Source organism: Pundamilia nyererei, unplaced genomic scaffold (assembly GCF_000239375.1).
Source record: "Pundamilia nyererei isolate P.nyererei 1_Seehausen unplaced genomic scaffold, PunNye1.0 scaffold00202, whole genome shotgun sequence".
NCBI lineage: Eukaryota > Metazoa > Chordata > Actinopteri > Cichliformes > Cichlidae > Pundamilia > Pundamilia nyererei.
Window position 1 is genome coordinate 548,269 of NW_005187603.1, and position 5,697 is coordinate 553,965.

General features: G+C 50.8%; 1 long non-coding RNA gene across 1 annotated transcript in view; it reads right to left on the bottom strand.

Moving 5' to 3' along the window:
• Positions 1–21: 21 nt before the first annotated feature.
• Positions 22–5,697, bottom strand: part of LOC102214098 (uncharacterized) — a 22,948-nt gene continuing 17,272 nt past the window's right edge. The window contains exons 3-4 of the long non-coding RNA XR_312099.2: positions 838–889; positions 22–668 (exon numbers count right to left, since the gene is read on the bottom strand). This is a non-coding gene — a long non-coding RNA (uncharacterized LOC102214098). The remainder of the gene's footprint in view (positions 669–837; positions 890–5,697) is intronic.

Genomic DNA, 5,697 nt, shown 5'->3' on the forward strand with positions numbered 1-5,697 from the left:
ACACACACACAGACACACACACACACTATTTCCCAGCGTCCGTCCTTAAGGAGCCCACTTGTCTCCTCTCTCTTTAACCTTTCCTGACCTCTGCTGTCAGCGCTGCATTAAGTCATCCGGGCTCTTTGTAAACACTCCTATCTTAATGGTCGCCGCTCTCCCCCCTGACCTTTGACCCCGCTTCCACCAGCCCTCCTCCTCCGGCCCTCTGTGGAGCCCACAAAAGGAGCCGGACACTTGAAGGTGGCGCGGTGGTCTGCAGACGGTCTGTGAGCTTTTGTGTCGACTTAAAGCTGAAAGGAGTCAAACGTGTGTTGTATGAAGCTCGACGCCCAGCTGACACTTCCTGATTCATGGGACCCACGGCAGACGCCACACCTGATACACCACAGAGACATCTGGTGTTGATATTTGACCTGCACATCGCCGTCTAATTAACTCCATTTCTACAATAAATTAGTCGAACAGCATAATTGAACGTTTTATTTGTTTTTCCTGCTCTATTATTATTTGACCTCCAGGATGCACAGAGAGGATATAAAGACGTGCTCGTCAGATTGAGGAGGGAGGAAACAACCTCGGGGACTCGACGAGGACAGATTAAAGTCTCCTCGTGTCCTTCCAGGCTGCTGTGTTGAAGCGGCCGATGAACGTCTCAAACCCACGCGCTAAAGAACCAGAACAAAGAAGCTTTAACAAAGTTTGTGCTCCGTCCACTCAGCAGTTCAGAGTGGAAACTTTTTATAGGAGCTCGGGGAGCAGAGAGTAAAAAAAGCTCCCTCGCTGGGCGGAGCAGCCCAGAAAACGTCTTTTTATAGTGTTGACTTCATCACTCACCCATCTGAGTCCTGGTAGTTCACATTCAGCCTCTTAGTGGAGCCCAGCAGCTCTGAAACACAAGAACACACAGAAGATGAGCGCCCGATCGTGGTCATGTGATCGTGGTCATGTGATCGTGGTCATGTGATCGTGGTCATGTGATCGTCCAGCAGATCGTTCAGGTGAAGCTGGACGGGAGGACGGCTGGAACACGTGGTTAAAACGTCAAACGTACACGAAGCTCATTGACTTAAAGACTGAAACCGAGAATAACGCTGAGCTAAAGGATCATGGGTAATGTAGGATTTAAACTGACAGCGTGTCTGTTTCTGACAAACAGACCAGCTGTTATAAACCAGCTGCAGGAGAACCACTGCTTCAAGCTAACCTTGTTCTGATTGGCTGCCCTTTGCAGACAGAAGGCTTAAACACACAGATGGGCGGAGCTTCTGTCTGTGATGTTACGAATCTGAAAACGAGAAGTTTTTCACATTCATGAACCAAACGGCCGTTTCACTTCCTCACAAACTCCTCCACCGCTGTCTTTACAGTTTTGAACGCAGTATAATGGCAGATGCATTCTGGGTAACATTGATGTGTTTGTGGCTGTGTGACAGGTTAATTTGACCTTTGACCTTCCTGTGCGTGTCTTACTGCTGTCCTGCTGACAGCCTGCAGGGTCCAAACTAACCACAGTGCGGTCCTGTATGAGCTCACGCGATCCATCGTTAGAACTTTTCTTTCCAGCGGTGGTCAGAGGCGTCTGGACCGCAGGTGGAAGCTCATGAGTCGGTGAAAACGTCCACGTCTCACTGCTGCGGGATGACGAGGTGTCAGAGACTCTCTTCCACCGGAGGAAATCCAATCAGAGCCGATGGGAGGAGAAGCTTCCTGCAGCAGACGGGGACACCGGATCGTAAATCGTCCTCCCGAGCACGCTTCATTAGCCTCTGGCCCGGCCCTGACCTCCTCAGCAGGTTTGCTGCTCAGACACTGAGAGATGAAGCTCGGCGCCTCTTTGATCTGCTGCCAGAAAAGTCTCCTCGCCGCCGGGGGCGACACCACAGACTCGTTCCCGTCCTCGTCTCACAGCCTCGTTTTCACTGCTGCTCGCTGGAATGCCGTCCTTCTTGAAGCGAGGGGTTCCTCGACGGTCCGGGCTCTGTTTGGTATGATGGCGTCTAATCAGCGTGTCATCGTGACGCCACGGTCAGCAACAGGAAGTCGGAGCGTCTCTCTCCTGCTGAGTTATCAGCAGTCAGAGCTCTGCGCAGGTTCAGGAGCTCATGGAAACCAGTTTAACATCTTCTGACTTCTTACGTCAAAACCTGTAAACACAGCGATCAAAGGAGCTGCAGCGTTTACTGTCAGGGGTCAAAGGTCAGCCTGTAGGGACTTCACAGACACAACCTCAACCGTGAGTCTGCTGCCACCCCCCTCACCCCCTCACCAACAACAACAGCAGCGTTTGAAGTAATGAGGATCTCGGGGCAACACGGCAGGCTCGCCCTCCGGGACCACAGCGCTGCTTTGATAATGACCTGGATTTCAGAATGAACAGGAATAAATCAGCATGAGCGGAGATGCAGGAACGGGCTGAACGCAGGGAGGAAGTCGCCGCCGCTGCGTTTCACCACGTGAAGCGGGACCACTCTACTTCACCCTCTCTCTCAGAGAAAGACTGGACGTCACGGCGGAACGAAACGGCATAATTCTATAATCACATCAATAATGTGATCGCTTCATTTTTACATAAATGAGTTTGTTTGACAGCAGCAGGCCCTGGAGTGCTGAGGATCAGTGGAGTGATGGCTCGGGGAACCAGACCACAGCCCAGGCTGTGGTCTGGTTCCCCGAGCTCTGCGCGCACCAACAGTCGGCTTCTAACGCGCGGTGATCAGGCAGAGACCAAAAACCCTTTACCTTATTTTTGTTGTTAAGAAAACTCAGAGCCACATACGAGGATATTCGTTTAAACTTTTGATAGAACAGCAGCAGCATAATGTCCTCGTAGGTGGACATCAGGCCCTTGTAGAGCAAGATTGAGTATTTTGGTCTAAATAACCGAAAATGTGATGTCCACACATGTGGACGCAGGTCCTCGGAGGTTAAAGTGAAAGCACTGAGTCACAGCCACAGCTGTGGCCGCCGGCGTGCAACTCTCAACCTTGACCCACCTCGCCAGGTTGGAGGCAACCTAACAACCTCCAAACAGTTGGGTCTGACTGACTCACTGCAGTCACTCTCAGACGGATGGGTAATCAAGTCAGCCTCTGCCCACGAGCAAGGCGTCTCTCCAGCAGAGACTGAGCGGCTGTGCTGGGTTATACTGTTTAAAGCCTTTGTGTCTTTCTGCAGTAAAACTGCAGCGACTACGTCACGATTGAAGGAGGAGTCTGTTTCACGTCTATCAGCAAACTTCACATAGTTGCCAACTTGACTCCAATCGACTGCAGACTGATAGCAGTCCGACTTACTGCTGCTTCACTGACGTGTTGATGCAGCAACGTAACTCTGAAGACGAGCGGCTGCAGACCTGCTTCCCCTGGTTCTCTGATTGGCTCCAGTCAGCAGGGAAGCTTCCCGCTAGCATCTCTCCAGGACGCCAAACGATCTGTGCGCAGGATGTTTTACGAGAAGCTCCGGTGGGACACACAGCAGTGTGTTTAATCTCTGGGCTTGAAATAGGAGTGACATTGGTCTTTATTACTGAAACGATTATTTAATGATTGAAAGTTAAGATTAAATTAGAACATCGGTCACAGAAAAACCATTTAAACTCCTCTGTAAACACACACACACACACACACACACACACACACACACACACACACACACACACTCTCTCTGACGTGATCAGACGTTAACGAGGCAGGTTTGACATCCACACCGACCCCCGGCAGCTTCTTCATCATCTGCTGCACATTTGTCCAGAGTTATTTTTAACTTTATGTTTGTGGAGCGAGGCGTGGCCGGGTCCCAGCAAAGGCTGCAGGCTTCTGCTTTTTATAATTTCACGCCGGCGTCCTGCGGATCAGCCGCCACAAGAATGCACGGCGAGGAGGAGCAGGAGGTTTTCTGCAGGAGTCTGCAGATTTCAGCGGTCTGGTTTGGGATGGTGAAGTGGATCCTGAAAGTAGATCTGTTGTAAAAGAAAAAAACTGAAGCTAAAATTAGCCGCCCGCTGCGAGCGTCTATGATTAGACGTCTGCAGGCTGCGGCTCACATCTTTTTGTTTCCCAGCTGCGTGTAAAACAAAGCCCTAAAGGACGGGGCGCCGCGGAGCTGCGTGGAGGCCGGCAGCGGCGTGCTGGCCCTCCTCCAAACGCAGAGGCACAAAGTGAAACTCCTGCAGATTACAGCGTGCGGTTCAAACACCAGCGCCTTCATGTGGTTCAGCAGGTCACATGACTGCAGATACCAGCCCGCGAGGCCAACAGTGCGCGCTCAGCCTCGTCAGCTGATCGCAGTCGGGTTCTCGGTCAGAGATGTTTCTGTGTGACTTCGTCAGTGTGGGTCGTACGGCCTCACGCTGACTCCAGAACAGTTTGGTGCTCAGAGGAGTCCACGGTCCACTCTGCGACTCCGAGGAGCTCAAACCATCATCAACGATCGACAAACATCACACATTCACTCTGCGTCATCTCCGATTAGCCAACTGTGAAACAGCTGGAGACGCTCATGCTGCAATAAGTAAGGCATTGTAATGCTTCAGTCAGGCAGGGTGAACTTTGACCTCTCTGTGTTCAGGTCCCTTTCGTTTCATGGGAGACAACGTGGCCCTCACTTCCTGTAAGTCTGTCTCGTTTTATGACGTTTTGTGACGTCTGAGTGCGAGTCCTTCACAGAGCCGTTTTGTTTGATGAAGCTCGGCGGAAACACGAGCACCAACCAGCACCTCTTCCTCACTCCTCCTCCTCCTCCTGGCCTTCAGAGAGCCTGGCACGGGAACACAGGAAGCTCTGCGAGCGTTTGTCCAAAGCAGCAGCGGGACGAGTCTGCCTCTTATCTGCTGACTGAATGAGGACAACGCGGTGAAGATGAAGACGTCCTTACGTCTTATCGGAGGTCTGAAGCGACGAGGACACGGGGGAGGCTCGTGCCCGCGCTCCTCCCTTACGGTTGGACTGGGAGCCCAGCAGGACTGACTAACTGGTTTTATCTGCTGTAGCTTTAGACAAACACGCGAGCATATGTTAGATATTAAACGTAAGAATAACAGTCTAGTGTTTGTCTGCTGGATCTGCTCCAATAAAGCTTCGTGAAGTCCAGAAAAGCATAACGGATGTTTAACGAGTTTACTCTGCTGTGCGTCTGAATTACAGCCTGACTATTTTCAGAAAGATGCATTTACTGCGAGCTTCAGTTCAGTTTCTCCTGCTGCGGTTCAAGCAGTTAATCAGCAAGGACCAAAATCAGAGCAAAATGTCTCTGAAGCCTGGACAAAAGAGACGCACTGGTTGACGTAAGCAGCTTGTTTCAGACACAGCATGAGCTGAGCTGAGGCCTCATTTAAACAAAGAAGGATTGTTTTCAACTGTGGATCATGCACAGCTGCTCCAAAACACAAAGATGCAAAAATATCATCTTTGATCTAGTGCAGCTCATGAAGCTCAGAAAGGAAGTAATCAGCCCTTCTGTCCTTTCAGAGTAAAACACAGTCTTTAAAGAAGCTAAAAGCCCGGAGCTTAAACGCAGTGAAGGTACCTGATGGAGGAAATCCAGACTTGTCCATGTTTATCAGATGTTTTTGTTGCTTTCAGCAGGTTGTGCTTCCTCAGACAGCAATAAAGTTTAAACGTATTTGAACAACACACCTGTGGCACTGATCCTGGGTGTGTGTGCGTGTGTGTGTGCGTGTGTGTGTGTGTGTGTGTG